We start from the raw sequence: 18,872 nt of genomic DNA, 5'->3' as shown, positions 1-18,872 counted from the left end.
TCTGCTGCAAATACTCTGCATGTGCATATAGCTTTAGGCTATGTTCACATACAGAATTTTTGCATTTTACCAATGCACAGTTCACACTGGACGATGATTGAGAATATATATAGCACAATATGTTTTTACAGGCTTTATCTAATTACTGCCCCTTATAAGAGGATCTTTAGGCTACTGCATCTTTCGCCTTATTGCCCTTCTCTTGTGTCAGAACAAGCATGAGACTCATGATTAGGGATGAGTGGACCCTTGGAAATTCGGGTTCTGGAACCCAATCCAAACTTATACCAGAACCTGAACCCCATTGAAAACTTTGGAACTGAAAAATTCTCTTTCTCTCTTTCTCTCTCTCCTTTCTTTCTCTCTCTCTCTCTCTTTCCATTCTTTCTTTCCATTCTTTCTCTCCTTTCTTTCTCTCTCTTTTCTTTCTCTCTCCTTTCTTTCTCTCTTTTTCTCTTTCTTTCTCTCTTTCTTTCTTTCTCTCTCTCTTCCTCTTTCTTTCTCCCTCTCCTTTCTCTCTTTCTTTCTCCCTCTTCTTTCTTTCTCTCTTTTTCTCTTTCTCTCTCTTTTTCTCTTTCTATCCCTCTTTTTCTCTTTCTCTCTCTCTTTTCCTCTTTCTTTCTCTCTTTTTTCTCTTTCTTTTACTCTTTTTCTCTCTTTTTGTCTTTCTCACTCTCTTTTTGTCTTTCTCTCTCTCTATTTCTCTTACTCTCTCTTCTTCTCCCCCAGAGCTCCAAATATTAAAACGGACTTCAGGAAGTCTGTGTTCAGAGTTTTGCACCGGACACTGATTGTCTGATACATACCCTGAACTTTTAAGTTCGGGTTTGCTCATCTCTATTTAAAACTCTGCCTGCCCCCATACTAGCAGTATATTACCATGCACAGGATTGTCTAACACTGAAACATCTTTCACATGCAATGATTAAACCTGATCATCAGTGGGTTCTATGGGACCTCGGCTGGAAATGTCCCATGTCCCACTTTTTCTTTACTACTTTCCATTGCTGTAAAGAACATTGCTCGCATTAATGTGAAGACTGGGACACAGAAATCTGGGGGCCACATAGCAAAACTTTGATTTGAGACATTAAACAATCTATCTGGTTCTTGAGATTGCATTGCGGGGCCTAAAGGGGTCTAACCACTTAGATGCTCACCGCAGCATCTAAGGGGTTACACTGCTGCGATCAGAGTTAGCTCAAATCACAGTAGACGCAATGGAATATGCTGTAACTGTAAAGGCTTGTTCAGACATCTGATTTTCTCGTACGAGTGCTATCCGAGGTTTTCATGGATGACACGTACCCCATGATAGTCTATAGGGCTGTGTACATGTCCGTATTTTACCTCCACTGAAAATATCAGAGACATGTCTGATTTTGATCTGAGCGTCGGATCTAAATTGGCAATATAAGTCTATGGGTTGATGAAAAAAATTGGACTGCACTCAGATGCCATCTGAGTGCGGCCAATTTTCATGGCCTTTCAGAACAGAGAAGGTGGATTTACTTATTTTTTCTCTCCTGGTACAAGAAAAACTCGGACCACACCCTGATCAAAATAATCAGTACATTTTTCTTGTACATGAAAAAATCGGACGTGTGAATGATCTCTCAAGCTGCACAAGCCAAGATGCAGCTCAATCAATGGCCTTATGCTAAGAAAGGCATAGGAGCGCCACCTGCTGGTCATAAACTGAATACAACTACTCTGAATTTTTACAAATTTTGCACTGGATTAGTGCAGAGGGGAGACAAAAATGTTATAGCGTTTATATGTGGACGCTAGCATTGTTTGTACCACCAATAACACACTGCCATGTGAGCCTATGTGGCTACAATTTCTGTTTCCCCATCAGTATTTTTAGTCGATGATTGGACAGATACATTGTCCTCTGACCTTTTTCCTTGAAACTTATTATTTCTCTCTCCAAGTGGGGTTTTCTTTAAATAACAGCAGAAGTCTGAGCTGAGCAAGTCACGTAGGCAGCCTTAGGCTATGTTCACACACAGCATTTTTTGATGCGTTTTTTTTTTTTATGCAAATCAAAAGCTTCTTTTTACAGTACCAGCAAAAGCTATGAGATTTCAGAAATCTCATGCACATTTTTTATTTTCTTTACTGAATCAGAATTTTTTTAAATGTGCATCGCGTCAATTATTTCAGCGTTTTTGCACCCATAGAAAGCAATGAGAAAGTGAAAAAAATGCTGCAAAAACATAGCTTTAAGCAATTTCTACTCTTAAAGGCAACTTGTCACAATTTTTCCCAATATATACTATAGCCCCCATCTTTAATGACTTTTTCACAGCAGTCTAGCAACCTGTATATAAGCCCCTTACCCCCTCTATATAGCCCAAAAAATATCTTTTAGAATCCCCCCTATACGGTGTAATCCGGTCCGATGGGTGTTGCTGGTCTTGTTCTGTCCCTCCTCTATCCCTGCGATTGCCATCCTCCTTCTCTGCTGTGTTGATGACGTAGGACGTATCATCCACATGAAGCAGAGCAGGAGGACTGCAATGTAGGGATAGAGGAGGCGCCGAGCAAGTCTAGTGACGTTCATCGGACCAGACCGGACCGTATGGGATGGATTATAAAAGGTGTTTTTTGAGCTATGCGGAAGGAGTTGGGGACTTATATGCAGGTTTCCAGACTGCTGTAAAAAAGGCATTAGAGGTGCTGGCCGTAGTTTATAGTCAGAAAACCAATTGACAGGTTCCCTATAATGTTGATAAATGTAATCACATAATTAAGCCTAATCAATTTATTATATCAATACCTAAGAACTATATATAAACGCAACAAATGCAAAGACACAAATATTATTCAAACTTAATATGTGTTTATCTACAAAAAAAAGCAAACAAATTCACCAACACTTCAAAGAGAAAAAAAAAAGCAAGTGTGAACAGGTGCATGCTGCCATGACTGCATAATGTACAAACAAAAGAATACAGCAGCCTCTGTAAGCCCTAAGATGTATGGAAGCATTGTATATCTGAGATTTGGGCAGCATTACTACTATACAGTATATACTTATAAAATGAAGGTACTTAGCGCAAAAATTGGCCAATTCATGAGAGCCCACCAGCCACAACAAGGCGACCTTTCTCTGATGGGACCCTAAACCTAATATTTATCAAACATGCCTTTCCTAGGATAAAAGCTACAAATTTAAAGGGCAGATAGGATCCAGCACTAATTCTCACTGAATCTCAGTCAAATATGGAAGCAGTCACCAACTCCAACAGTACACTACACAAAGAATAGGTCATCATTATTAGATGCATGGACAATCCCTGTAAGTAAATTTGATCCTGGGTTTATCCATAGTATGTCATAATTATGTGTCATATTGAGACCCAAGAGTGAGGGAAAACTATATTTGTCTCCCCGTAAGAATTGACAGGTGCGGAGAAACCACATTAATATTTTACTATGTTTTTTTCATTATACATTTACAGTTATTATCCAATGGCTGAGTAATTTTCCATATATCTGAAGATTAGTGGGAGATTTTGAGCTGATTGGAGCTTTCATTGTATTTGGAATACAAAAGATGGGTCCTGATTGTGCCCATCAAACCAGTCTCCATTTCTTGTCTGCACTGGTTCTCATACATTAGTGATTTTGATCAATTGATGACATTGTGCTGACAGAACACAGCAACATCTGGTAACATTGTTCAGCTTCTTGTCAAGAGAGATTGGATGGGGGTCTTTATCAATTCTTTTTATTTGTTTTTTTCTTTGCTGAACTGTTTATGCATCATATCATGCTATTGACAGACCGTAATTTGTACAAATCAGTCAAGGTTTGGTAAAATTTATGAGCCGGGTGGCCTTCGTACCCCTATACACATTAGATGAAAGACAGCTTAACCTGCTGATTTCTTGGAGGACTGGCTAATCATCTAACATGTATGAGGACCTCCCGAGTGATCAATGAGTGGAACAATGAGAATGATTCTATGATTCTATGACTTTTCCCAGACAGATGATGTTGAAATTCCAATGCCCGATCCCTTTCTTTTCGAGAGAGATAAACCTGTGACAAAGGAGTCTGGCAGAAACTTTCTCCTCAGTCAAGTCGAGTTCTCAGTGTATGGGGGAGTTGGAAGAGATAACTATCTGCTGAACGGCTATCTCAAGTGTATGGTCAGTGTTACACGCACGCTGCTAGGTTCAGATAGGGCGAGACGGGTTTCATGAATTCTTTGGAATCCTGGGGGAACCGTTCCTCAGGGAGACTAAAGGCGGCAGGTTCTCTCAGGCACACGATAGATTCAGTTGCTGACCAGACACATCTGACAAGAGTCTTTTTCAACAGTTTAACAGTGGAATTTAATCTGAAGCACGGCCAGTGCAATTCAGGGATATTACAGCAACAATCTTCATTACAGTACAGTCTGAGTTTCTTGAGCAACCGGCTCCAGTAACAATACAGTAGTTTCTTCACAAGGCACAGTATTACAGTCTCTTCAGTAGCATAATTCAGCATAGAATAGATCTCTTGGCAGCACACTTCTATGCATACACAACCACAGACTTTTCCTTCACAAGGACACAATAGTACACAGCATTCTTTATCCTGCATGGAGATGGAGGGGGGAGGGTTTGATGAGGGAGATGATCTCTGTGACACAATTCCTTCCAGTACTTATCTTCCTGCCTGATAATACTCTGCACTGTTAGTTCAGGAAGTTTATCTGACCTGTGTTTAGTTTCTCTCCTGATCTGAATTCTGTTCAGTTGCCTTCTGTCAGATACAGATAATACACCACCTTTCTCTTTGGCTTCAGCCAGACAGTAAACAAGTTCCCCACAATCCCCCTGGGGCTCTGCTAACCACTCCCTGTCTCTTGTGACTGTGTTAACCCCTCTAGTTGCTGGATGCTTCTGAAGCACAACACTTCCTGTCTCCTGTGACTGTTATTTGTAACAGTTGCTGGATGCTTTTGAAGCAACTGCACTACTTTTGCATGTTACATCAGCTTTCTGGTGCCCAAAAGCTCTTCTGCCAAATAGGAAGACACCAGGATTATAATTGAGACATGTTGGTTGGGGGTCACAGAGTTTCAAGTTACATCTCTATTCCTTTTTTGGCCGTAAAGATATCATATAGACCCACCGCCCCACCTCACGTTTTGAGGAACCAGATTCATTTGAGCGGTCGCACCTTACAGATCACCACTCAATTATGGCTGATAGAAGGGGTCTTGAATGGTGGTCCTTCTTTATGATGTTAATATGTACTAAAGGAGACCTGGGAGCGTGGAAGAGGACTGATATGATAATTAACAAATGCACATCATGTCTGATATTCTCATAAATGTAAGTAGACAATGAATTCTTGCAGAATACATATATACATACATGTGTATATACAGTACAGACCAAAAGTTTGGACACACCTTCTCATTTAAAGATTTTTCTGTATTTTCATGACTATGAAAATTGTACATTCACACTGAAGGCATCAAAACTATGAATTAACACATGTGGAATTATATACTTAACAAAAAAGTGTGAAACAACTGAAATATGTCTTATATTCTAGGTTCTTCAAAGTAGCCACCTATTGCTTTGATGACTGCTTTGCACACTCTTGGCATTCTCTTGATGAGCTTCAAGAGGTAGTCACCGGAAATGGTTTTCCAAAAATCTGGAAGGGGTTCCCAGAGATGCTTAGCACTTGTTGGCCCTTTTGCCTTCACTCTGCGGTCCTGCTCACCCCAAACCATCTCGATTGGGTTCAGGTCTGGTGACTGTGGAGGCCAGGTCATCTGGTGTAGCACCCCATCACTCACCCTCTTGGTCAAATAGCTCTTACACGGCCTGGAGGTGTGTTTGGGGTCATTGTCCTGTTGAAAAATAAATGATGGTCCAACTAAACGCAAACCGGATGGAATAGCATGCCGCTGCAAGTTGCTGTGGTAGCCATGATGGTTCAGTATGCCTTCAATTTTGAATAAATCCCCAACAGTGTCACCAGCAAAGCACCCCCACACCATCACACCTCCTCCTCCATGCTTCACGGTGGGAACCAGGCATGTAGAGTTCATCCGTTCACCTTTTCTGTGTCGCACAAAGACACGGTGGTTGGAACCAAAGATCTCAAATTTGGACTCATCAGACCAAAGCACAGATTTCCACTGGTCTAATGTCCATTCCTTGTGTTCTTTAGCCCAAACAAGTCTCTTCTGCTTGTTGCCTGTCCTTAGCAGTGGTTTCCTAACAGCTATTTTACCACGAAGGCCTGCTGCACAAAGTCTCCTCTTAACAGTTGTTGAAGAGATTTGTGTGCTGCTAGAACTCTGTGTGGCATTGACCTGGTCTCTAATCTGAGCTGCTGTTAACCTGTGATTTCTGAGGCTGGTGACTCGGATAAACTTATCCTCAGAAGCGGAGGTGACTCTTGGTCTTCCTTTCCTGGGGCGGTCCTCATGTGAGCCAGTTTCTTTGTAGCGCTTGATGGTTTTTGCAACTGCACTTGGGGACACTTTCAAAGTTTTCCCAATTTTTCGCACTGACTGACCTTCATTTCTTAAAGTAATGATGGCCATTCGTTTTTCTTTACTTAGCTGCTTTTTTCTTTCCATAATACAAATTCTAACAGTCTATTCAGTAGGACTATCAGCTGTGTATCCACCTGACTTCTGCACAACACAACTGATGGTCCCAACCCCATTTATAATGCAAGAAATCCCACTTATAAACCTGACAGGGCACACCTGTGAAGTGAAAACCATTTCCGGTGACTACCTCTTGAAGCTCATCAAGAGAATGCCAAGAGTGTGCAAAGCAGTCATCAAAGCAAAAGGTGGCTACTTTGAAGAACCTAGAATATAAGACATATTTTCAGTTGTTTCACACTTTTTTGTTAAGTATATAATTCCACATGTGTTAATTCATAGTTTTGATGCCTTCAGTGTGAATGTACAATTTTCATAGTCATGAAAATACAGAAAAATCTTTAAATGAGAAGGTGTGTCCAAACTTTTTGTCTGTACTGTATATTAATTTATTAACCAGCAGGTGTTTTATAAACAGCTCTGCTTGCCCTTTAAATGTAGGTGTTTTTAGCCCAGAAGAAGACATGTTTGTCTGTTTAGTTGTAGGCTTGTAGCCCAAAAGTGGCATATTAGGCAGAGTAGTTACCCATCAGGGGGAGGTTACCTTGTCGTGGTTGATGGGCACACATGAATTGGCCAATTTATGCACTAAAAACCTTCATTGTTTGTAAGTGCTTGTTGCTAAGCAAAACAGTTTAGATCTAATATTTTCATTATTTTCATTGTTAAAACGTATCTTGGCCATATGGAGTGCTGCTGCATTCTTTTGTTATATTTTATAGTTACAGCAGCTGGCACCAGTTCACACTAGGAGGTGCTGGTCAGGTTTCTCTGGTTTGTGCATATATATACAGTACAGACCAAAAGTTTGGACACACCTTCTCATTTAAAGATTTTTCTGTATTTTCATGACTATGAAAATTGTACATTCACACTGAAGGCATCAAAACTATGAATTAACACATGTGGAATTATATACTTAACAAAAAAGTGTGAAACAACTGAAAATATGTCTTATATTCTAGGTTCTTCAAAGTAGCCACATTTTGCTTTGATGACTGCTTTGCACACTCTTGGCATTCTCTTGATGAGCTTCAAGAGGTAGTCACCGGAAATGGTCTTCCAACAATCTTGAAGGAGTTCCCAGAGATGCTTAGCACTTGTTGGCCCTTTTGCCTTCACTCTGCGGTCCAGCTCACCCCAAACCATCTAGATTGGGTTCAGGTCTGGTGACTGTGGAGGCCAGGTCATCTGGCGTAGCACCCCATCACTCTCCATCTTGGTCAAATAGCCCTTACACAGCATGGAGGTGTGTTTGGGGTCATTGTCCTGTTGAAAAATAAATGATGGTCCAACTAAACGCAAACCGGATGGAATAGCAAGCCGCTGCAAGATGCTGTGGTAGCCATGCTGGTTCAGTATGCCTTCAATTTTGAATAAATCCCAAACAGTGTCACCAGCAAAGCACTCCCACACCATCACACCTCCTCCTCCATGCTTCACGGTGGGAACCAGGCATGTAGAGTCCATCCGTTCACCTTTTCTGCGTCGCACAAAGACACGGTGGTTGGAACCGAATATCTCAAATTTGGACTCATCAGACCAAAGCATAGATTTCCACTGGTCTAATGTCCATTCCTTGTGTTCTTTAGCCCAAACAAGTCTCTTCTGCTTGTTGCCTGTCCTTAGCAGTGGTTTCCTAGCAGCTATTTTACCATGAAGGCCTGCTGCACAAAGTCTCCTCTTAACAGTTGTTTAAGAGATGTGTCTGCTGCTAGAACTCTGTGTGGCATTGACCTGGTCTCTAATCTGAGCTGCTGTTAACCTGCGATTTCTGAGGCTGGTGACTCAGATAAACTTATCCTCAGAAGCAGAGGTGACTCTTGGTCTTCCTTTCCTGGGTCGGTCCTCATGTGAGCCAGTTTCTTTGTAGCGTTTGATGGTTTTTGCAACTGCACTTGGGGACACTTTCAAAGTTTACCCAATTTTTCGGACTGACTGACCTTAATTTCTTAAAGTAATGATGGCCACTCGTTTTTCTTTACTTAGCTGCTTTTTTCTTGCCATAATACAAATTCTAACAGTCTATTCAGTAGGACTATCAGCTGTGCATCCACCTGACTTCTGCACAACACAACTGATGGTCCCAACCCCATTTATAAGGCAAGAAATCCCACTCATTAAACCTGCCAGGGCACACCTGTGAAGTGGAAACCATTTCCGGTGACTACCTCTTGAAGCTCATCAAGAGAATGCCAAGAGTGTGCAAAGCAGTCATCAAAGCAAAAGGTGGCTACTTTGAAGAACCTAGAATATAAGACATATTTTCAGTTGTTTCACACTTTTTTGTTAAGTATATAATTCCACATGTGTTAATTCATAGTTTTGATGCCTTCAGTGTGAATGTACAATTTTCATAGTCATGAAAATACAGAAAAATCTTTAAATGAGAAGGTGTGTCTAAACTTTTGGTCTGTACTATATATATATATATATATATATATATATATATATATATATATATATATATATAAAAAGAAAGTGCAGCAGCACTCCATTATGGCCAAGATACATAAAGACAATAAAACCATTTAATTTAAACTGTGTTATTACTCAATAAGCTTTACTTACAAAAAATGGAGGTTCTTTAGCGCATAAATTGGCCAATTCATGTGTGCCCATCAACCGCTGCAAGGTGACCTCCCATCTGATGGGTACTACTCTGCCTACATGCCTCTCTTTTTATATATCTTATGCAGTTTCTGCAGCTTGCACCTGTTCACATTTGGGATGTGCTGGTCAGTTTTTTTTTGACATATTACTATAGGAGGTGGGAACTGCCTCCTGTTTGACCTTGCACTCCCCCCATTTAACCAGCAGGTGATTTATATTCTATTCTATCAGCCCATTTAAATTGAAGGTGTTTTAGCCCAGAAGTGACATGTTCTGTCCAGAGTTGTAGGCTTGTAGCCCAAGAGAGGCATGTAGGCAGAGTAGTACCCATCAGATGGGAGGTCACCTTGCAGCAGTTGATGGGCACACATGAATTGGCCAATTTATGCGCTAAGAACCTCCATTTTTTGTAAGTAAAGCTTATTGAGAAATAACACAGTTTAAATTAAATGGTTTTATTGTCTTTATATATCTTGGCCATAATGGAGTGCTGCTGCGCTTTCTTTTTATATATCTTATGCAGTTTCTGCAGCTTGCACCTGTTCACATTTGGGATGTGCTGGTCAGTTTTTTTATATATATATATATATATATATATATATATATATATATATATATATATATATATATAATTAGTGATAGATCCTACCTGTTCTTTAAATTTGTAGGCTTTTACCCTTGGAGAAGTATGCTTGATGAATATTAGGTTTAGGGACCCATCAAAGAAAGGTAAACCTTGTCATGGCTGGTGGGCTCACATATATAATGCATATAATGTGTTAATTACAGCAATCGTCATGATATTTACTTGCTTTTTATATCTTATTGATCTGGTGCCTGTGTCATTCATGCAGAAAGCGGAGTGTTCTACACTCAGTGCTTGGTCCCCACCAGCAAACAATCAGTCTCCTAGCAGCCGAGAGCACAACCAATCACGGCTTCACCCTGACATTCCACAATGAAAGAATGTAACAAGTCTTATTGTGGAGGTGACAAGGCACGTGGTCACTATTCTGCACGTAGCAGATCTGCCCGGGCCCCCTGCTCCGCCACAGCAGCTGCTCCTCTATGTGTCTACTAGAACAGTGTTAGGGGGCACACTTGATACCAGAAGTAGATGCCTCCTGACTCCAAGATGAGGTGAGACTTAAAGGGATTTCACATTTTCTTATTATAAAATTCCGAGTTCATAAAAAGAGGTTTCCCTATTCAATTAGTGAAGAGTGTGTATCTCTCCAGGGAACCTAGCATATCCATGGGGTACATGAACACCACATTGATTTAATTGGGGACTGTGTAATGCTTTATTTCTCCTGAGGTGGCACTGTAGGAACATTGAGCATTACTGCTGGATACCCTCACAGATCACAGCTGATCGCTTTGGATCCTAGCAGATTGTGGAACCTCTTAACAAAAAAAAAATATCCCAGGTGCCTATAGATATTAGATTTGTCTGTTGGATGCTTTTAACAGCCTTGGACTAGTGTCATCTTGCATCTTAATTGCGGAGATGACTCCTCTACAGATTTTTATGCTATGTAGGCTTAGTTTTTGTATTTCTACACAACTTTTCGTGGCAGTTGGATAGTAACTTGTAATGTTACAAGAGAGAAGTGAGATCATGAGGGTTTCAGATGAACCAATGGAAAAATAACATAATAAGGGTGGTTATGTTGTCTACCTCAATGTATTACATAGGTTTTCCTACCTTGGATTTTACTTGATTTTTTTTTTCTGGACAAATTTTTTAAAATCATGAATAGCTAAGGTTTTTTTTTTACAGACATTTTAAAGGAGGTCCAAAAAATACACTTATCATGACAATATCCTGGAATGATCATGATCATACAAAATAGCCAATCTAAAGGAGGTCCAAAAAATACACTTACTGAGTGTTTCTAAGACATGGAGACAATCTCACAGGGATCATGATCATTCCAGGATATTGTCATGATAAGTGTATTTTTTGGACCTCCTTTAGATTGGCTATTTTGTATGATCATGATCATTCCAGGATATTGTCATGATAACTAGAATGGGGAGACTGATGGTAGCTTATCATTACACTTGTAATTAATAGATTTTTTACTTCCACCGGTCACACCATTATAAATTCTTGGAGAGCTATGTAAATGATGATACATTGTTGAATGGAAGGCTACTTCTACACTTGCTATTAATACTAGATTCATCCAATTGATAGAATATGGTTGGGAAAAATAATTTTCTTTTAGGTGATATATATATTTATACAAATATTTACATGAATTGTGATATATAATATATTTATTGGTCTTATGTTTACATCAACTTTCCCCCCCTCCTTGTTGTGCAATAATACAATATATGATTACTATGATCTATCAATTGGAAGACTTTTTGCATGGGATCGATAGGTCACTGCTCTGCTATGCTTTTTATTGAAAATTTTAAATTGATGTAATAAAAAATAAATAATTTTTAATATTATTTGTTTCACATCCTCTTTTCAAAAAATCTGGTTTATGCAACGCAGTTTTTTATCTTGGGCTGTGTTTATTGATTTACGGTATGTCATTGTATGACTTTTTAAATATTTTTAATTGCTGTGTGTTTCTATAAGATTAATTAATTTATTTTTGGTGATCCCAGTATTCATTGCATGTTTCTTTCTCTCCTTTTTTAAAGCACTTTTGGTTTGAAACATATTAAAGTCGTAAAAGTGCCAGCCGCAGTTTCCCAGTAACAGTGCCAGCCACAGTTCCCCAATAACAGTGCCAGCCACGGTGACCCTACAATTTACATGACTTTCTCCACACTCTCCATGCGCAGGACTTGTCATTGTGTAATCAATCGCTTCTCTACATGTAGAAATGACAGTACAGAATAGACCAGATTGCTGCCACGTCATTCCGCTGTTTCTACTAAAAAAAGACAGGAATTGCACCCAGACGAGCAAATAAAGCCGCTGTCCTGTCTCGTGAATTAGCCCACTTGTGAAGCTCATCTGCCTTAAACTGTCCATAGGTAAAAATTAGTAGTCGACCAAACTATAGGTACCGGTCATAAGCCCTGATTCCCTCTAGTAGGAGTGAAACGCGTCAGCACCTCTGTCTATGATCAGTGCTGGTCAGATTGGTATTATCTGTGTATTTTGAAAACGTTTAAGGTAATATTTTAAAGTTTTTGTAACATTTTTACATTTTTTTCCTCCTTATATCTGACCTACTAAACTTTTTTTTTTCCGTGGTGATTGTCATTATAAGTCTACAATGAGTCACTGGATTGCCGTGATTATCCGTCATGGTCATAGGTTGATGTCATGGTGAATATTAATCTAGGTTAGTAGTTAGCATTCAGTAATGTTAGGCGTTACCAATTGTTAGAAGGCAGATCCCCATGTCGCTCGTTGTCTGGCTCTGGTCCAACTCTATTAATATGTTTGTTATTTGCCTCCATGGCAGCTCCATTATCCTGCCTGGAGTGGCTGAGGCTATACATTCTGCTTAGGGAGATTTCTGTGGTCTCTATAGCGCTGGGGAAGTTAGTGGAGCAGTGCTTGACAAGTTGGTACATGGGGATAGGCTGTCCATGCATTGAATCTGGAGAACCCCTTTAAATAATTTGTCTCAGTGATCAGCAATAATGTGCAAACCTGGAGCCCATTTCTGTCCACCACGAGGGACAATTATTTTCCCTTAAATGCACGCATTTTGGGCTAAAAGTTATTTTTACAGGCTCTTTGGCCGCAATCAAATTTCTGGCATAAAACATCTTAAAATGTCGCAGAATTTTGTGCAACACGAAATTGTGGAAAAAAATTAGCGACTTTTGGCATTTTCATGTCAGTTTTGTGCAGCTGCGGAAGGAGAAGGAGCTGGGAAGGAGCCTGGGCAGGATGGTGCATGGTTATACCTCACTTTCAACCCCGACAAATTAATTAAAAATGGCAGCTCTCCTTACTCCAGAAATGTTACTCCAGTCACAGACTGGAGTAACAATTCTGGCGAGGCACAAGGAGGCGCATGTTACTGATAAGACACGCCTAGTTCATTAAGTGATGTGCACCTCTTAATGAATTAGTGTCAGGATTCCTGTTGTCCTTCTACAGTTTGACCACTAGTTTCTGCTATTGTTCACGTTAATAATTGTGCTGCAATTCCACTCCTTACCACTGGAGGCTGTTGCTGTGTTCTCCAATTGCCCTTTACTAAGATAGCAGATTCTGAACCTGTGGAATCCATGTTGTTTCCTGTTTGGGCCTACTTAATGCCGCATGGATCTCTCACTCATTGCTTGAGTATTGTGTCTAGCTGTTTAGTATAGTTCCAGTCTCCAGCTCCTGGACTGTCTTATCCAGACTGTTCTCACCTATCTAAGGATTGCTTCCTACAACTCCTTTGCTAACTCCAAGAACATCTACTACCGCTTGCTGTTCCTGCTTGTGCTTCTTCGGCCACTGGATTCCAGCAGTGTTACGCTAGTATCGTTACAATTAGGCATATATTATTCCTGGCCCTCATTAAGACTGGTGTATGAAACGCGAGTGTTAATGAAGCCTTTGTTTCTTTACACATCGCTAGCTGTTAAATGAGTTATCTAAGAGCTTGTCAGTGAGCTTGTTATGACTGGAGAGTTTGTAACTGATACAATATGATTCTGTATCTCTGCAAGTCTAAAGGACAGTGGCTATTCAGGACTGTAACTGGGGCCATATTGGTTGTCACTAAGCTTTTCAAGAATCAGCAGGAAGTAATACTTAACCCCTTGACAAAAGAGGGCGACTCTTCGCCGGTATTCTAGGCAATGAGTTCACTTGCTTACAAGCTCTTTCCTGTTTGGACCTACTTAATGCTGCATGGATCTCTCACTCATTGCTTGAGTATTGTGTCTAGCTGTTTAGTCTAGTTCCAGTCTTCAGCTCCTGGACTACCTTATCCAGGGTCGGACTGGGCTGGCGGGATACCGGGAATTTTCCCGGTGGGCCCCGCCCCCTGCTGCAGAGGAGAAGGGGAGAAGAGAGCAAAAAAAAAATCCTGCGGTTTTAAGGGGCACGGGCCCTTTAAAAGCGCAGGCACAGTGTATGCGGGGACGCGCGCACGCGGCGTTCATTACCTGAACCACCGCGGCGCACGTCCCTGTGAAGCAGCTGAAGCTGCGCGTCTCCCTTCGTCGGCCGGCTTATGACGTCATCGTCATGCGCCTGCTGTGAAGGAGGCGCGCAACTCAGGAGAAGGAGGACGCCGCACGGGATCGCAGGAAGGTAAGAGGTGTATGTGTGTGTATGTGTGTGTGTGTGTGTGTGTGTGTGTGTGTATGTAATGGTCTGGGCCCCTGGCTGGACACACAAGGGGGGAATCCCAGCTGGACAGTGGACAGACACACAAGGTGGGGAAGCCCAGCTGGACAGACACACAAGGTGGGAAGCCCAGCTGGACAGACACACAAGGGGGGAAGCCCAGCTGGACAGACACACAAGGTGGGGAAGCCCAGCTGGACAGACACACAAGGGGGGAAGCCCAACTGGACAGACACACAAGGGGGGAAGCCCAGCTGGACAGACACACAAGGGGGGAAGCCCAGCTGGACAGAAACACAAGGAGGGAAGCCCAGCTGGACAGACACACAAGGGGGGAAGCCCAGCTGGACAGACACACAAGGGGGGAAGCCCAGCTGGACAGACACACAAGGGGGGAAGCCCAGCTGGACAGACACACAAGGGGGGAAGCCCAGCTGGACAGACACACAAGGGGAGGAAGCCCAGCTGGACAGACACACAAGGGGGGAAGCCCAGCTGGACGGACACACAAGGGGGAAGCCCAGATGGACGGACACACAAGGGGGGAAGCCCAGCTGGACGGACACACAAGGGGGGAAGCCCAGCTGGACGGACACACAAGGGGGGAAGCCCAGCTGGACGGACACACAAGGGGGGAAACCCAGCTGGACGCACAAGGGGGGAACCCCGGTTGGACACACAAAGGGGAACCCTGGCTGGACACACAAAGGGGAACCCTGGCTGGACACACAAGGGGGGAACCCCATCTGGACACACCATGGGGAACCCTGCCTGGACACACAAGGGGGGAACCCTGGCTGGACACACTCGGGGGGAACCCTGGCTGGACACACAAGGGGGGAACCTTGGCTGGACACACAAGGAGGGACCCTGGTTGGACACACAAGGGGGGACCCTGGCTGGACCCAGGCAAAGGGGGGGGTGGGCAGGATGGATATATGGGGGGGCAGGCTGGACTCATGGAGGCCAGGATGATATATGGGGGGCAGGCTGGACATATGGAGGTCAGGATGGATATATGGGGGGGCATGCTGGACACATGGGAGGCCAGGACGGATATATGGGGGGGCAGGCTGGACACATGGGAGGCCAGGATGGATACATGGGGGGCAGGCTGGACTCATGGAGGCCAGGATGGATATATGGGAGGGGGCAATCTGGACACATGGAGGCCAGGATGGATCTATGGGGGGGGGGCAGGCTGAACACATGGAGGCCAGGATGGATCTATGGGGGGGGACAGGCTGGACACATGGGGGGCTAGGATGGATATGTGGATGGGCAGGCTTGATACACGTGGGCTAACATAATATATGGAGGGGCACGCTGGATATATGGGGGGTGTCAGGATGGATATATGAGGAGGCAGGCTGGACACATGGAGGCCAGGATGGATATGTAGGGGGAGCAGGCTGGACACATGGATATATGGGTGGGGCAGGCTGGACACATGGAGTCCAGGATGGATATATGGGGGGGCAGGTTGGATATATGGGGAGGTGTCAGGATGGATATATGCAGGGGGGGGGCAGGATGGATATATAGAGGGTAGGCTGGACACATGGAGTCCAGGATGGATATATGGGGAGGCAGGCTGGAAACATGGAGGCAAGGATGGATATGTGGGGGGGCAGGCTGGCCACATGGGGGGCTAGGATGGGTATATGGGAGGGGGCAGGCTTGATACACGTGTGCTAGGATAAATATATGGAGGGGTCAAACTGGACAAATGGGGGCCAGAAGGGATATATGCAGGGGGGTGTCAGGATGGATACATGGAGTCCAGGATGGATATATGGACGGGCAGGCTGGAAACATGGAGGCAAGGATGGATATGTGGGGGGGGGGGCGGTCTGGCCACATGGGGACTAGGATGGATATATGGAGGGGGGAGGGCAGATTGAGGAACATACTTTATTAGTTTATGGTGGCCAGTGGGGAACATTATTACTTTAGATTCCAATTATTATTATTACATTATTACTTTAGTAATATAATTTACTTTTTAGGAAACTGTTTTCCATGGGATGGGACAAAAGAGGAGTCCTGTTACTGTGCTGGATGGCACTATGTTGCTTTTTTTCTTCAACTGGTGTAGTGTAGAAGTCGGGGGGGAGTGGGAATATTCTCTAGAAGAGATCAGTTATTGATAACTGTGTGTTATTTTCTGCATAGTCGATTCCTGGCTGGAAGAAGTGATGGCCGTCTGTGCCTGATGAAGAAGAAAAGCGAAGATGAAGGACTTCACCTAGAGACGTCACTGGTGAGTCAGTGTATTACATGTACACTTACACTACACACGTGGTCAAAATTGTTGGTACCCCTCGTTTCATGAAAGAAAAACCCACAATGGTCACAGAAATAACTTGAATCTGATAAATTACAAACTTTTGAAAATGAACAAATGAAAGTCAGACATTGCTTTTCTGCTTCCACAGAATTAAAAAAAAAATTAACCTCATGAAATAGGCCTGGACAGAAATGATGGTTCTTCTTAACTTAATATTTTGTTGAACAACTTTTTGAGGCAATCACTGCAATCAAAGGATTCCTGTAACTGTCAATGAGACTTCTGCACCTCTCCACAGGTATTTTGGCCCACTCCTCATGAGCAAACTGCTACAGTTGTCTCGTGTTTGAAGGTTGCCTTTTCCATGTTTCAGCTCTTTCCAAAGATGCTCAATAGGATTTAGGTCAGGGCTCATAGAAGGCCACTTCAGAATAGTCCAATGTTTTCCTTTAGCCATTCTTGGGTCATTATCCTGTTGCAAGACCCATGACCTGTGACTGATACCAAGCTTTCTGACACTGGGCAGCACATTTCTCACTAGAATCCCTTGATAGTCTTGAGATTTCATTGTACCCTGCAGAGATTCAAGACACCTTGTGCCAGATGCAGCAGAGCAGCCCCAGAACATAACAGCCTCCCCCATGTTTCACAGTAGGGACAGTGTTCTTTTCTTGATATGCTTCATTTTTCTGTCTGTGAACATAGAGCTGATGTGCCTTGCCAAAAACTTCCATTTTTGTCTCATCTGTCCATAGGACATTCTCCCAGAAGCTTTGTGGCTTGTCAACATGTAGTTTGGCAAATTCCAGTCTGGCTTTTTTATTATTTTTTTTTTTCAACAATGGTGTTCTCCTTGGTCGTCTCCCATGAAGTCCACTTTGGATCAAACAATGACAGATGGTGCGATCTGACACTGATGTTCCTTGAGCTTGAAGTTCACCTTTAATCTCATTAGAAGTTATCCTGGGCTCTTTTGTTACCATTCATATTATCCGTCTCTTTGATTTGTGATTAATTTTCCTCCTGTGGCCATGTCCAGGGAGGTTGGCTACAGTCCCATAGATCTTAAATTTCTGAATAATATGTGACACTGTAGTCAAAGGAACATAAAGCTGCTTGGAGATGGTCCTATAACCTTTACCTTTAACATGTTTTTCTATAACTTTCTTTCTAATCTCCCGAGACAACTCTTTCCTTTGCTTCCTCTGGTGCATGTTGAGTGTGGTACACACCATGTCACCAAACCCCACAGTGAGTATCTGTAGCCCTATATACAGGCCCACTGACTGATTACAAGATTGTAGACACCTGTGATGCTAATTAGTGGGCACAACTTGATTTAACATGTCCCTTTTGTCACATTATTTTCAGGGGTACCATAATTTCTTTCCAGGCCTATTTCATGAGTTTAATTTTTTTTTAAATTCTGTGGAAGCAGAAAAGCAATGTCTGACTTTCATTTCTTCATTTTCATAGATTTTTAAATGTATTATTACTTTTGTCAGATTCAAGTTATTTCTGTGACCATTGTGGGTTTTTCTTTCATTAAACGAGGGGTACCAACAATTCTGATCACGTGTGTGTATAGTATATACAGAGCTCCTGTGTATGTCACTGGTGATCACTGTATTACCTGTACGTTATATACAGAGCTGCTGTTTATAATGTCACTGGTGATCACTGTGTTACCTGTACACGGACACTATATACAGAGCTCCTGTGTATAATATCACTGGTGATCACTGTATTTATTACCTGTACACGAACACTATATACAGAGCTCCTGTGTATAATATCACTGGTGATCAGTGTATTACCTGTACAATGACACTATATACAGAGCTCCTGTGTATAATGTCACTGGTGATCACTGTGTTACCTGTACACTAACACTATATACAGAGCTCCTGTATATAATGTCGCTGGTGGCAATAACAGTGTTGTTAGTATTGTGGTTTGTATTCATGATCAGTATTGTAGTATTTGGTCACTTTGGGGTGGTAATATGTGGTCTGGTCATGGTGTGGCCGTATTTGTTCCTTGTATGTGGT

The 18,872-nt window shown here is 42.4% G+C and overlaps 1 protein-coding gene across 3 annotated transcripts in view; it reads left to right on the top strand.

The window, feature by feature from the left end:
• Positions 1-10,220: 10,220 nt before the first annotated feature.
• The window catches only part of CCDC27 (coiled-coil domain containing 27), a 31,864-nt gene continuing 23,212 nt past the window's right edge, over positions 10,221-18,872 (top strand). For 2 of the 3 annotated variants that reach the window (XM_073655215.1, XM_073655218.1), the window contains exon 1: positions 10,221-10,393. The gene's annotated coding sequence lies outside the window, so the exon portion shown is untranslated. Of the gene's footprint in view, positions 10,394-16,706; positions 16,795-18,872 lie in introns of all 3 variants that reach the window. The other variant, XM_073655217.1, reaches the window with a different exon arrangement.

This window comes from Phyllobates terribilis, unplaced genomic scaffold (assembly GCF_046119375.1).
Source record: "Phyllobates terribilis strain yellow unplaced genomic scaffold, ASM4611937v1 Scaffold_12__6_contigs__length_324123572, whole genome shotgun sequence".
Classification (NCBI taxonomy): Eukaryota; Metazoa; Chordata; class Amphibia; order Anura; family Dendrobatidae; genus Phyllobates; species Phyllobates terribilis.
Note: the sequence above shows the minus strand (reverse complement) of the source record. Positions and strands in the feature narration are given on the sequence as shown.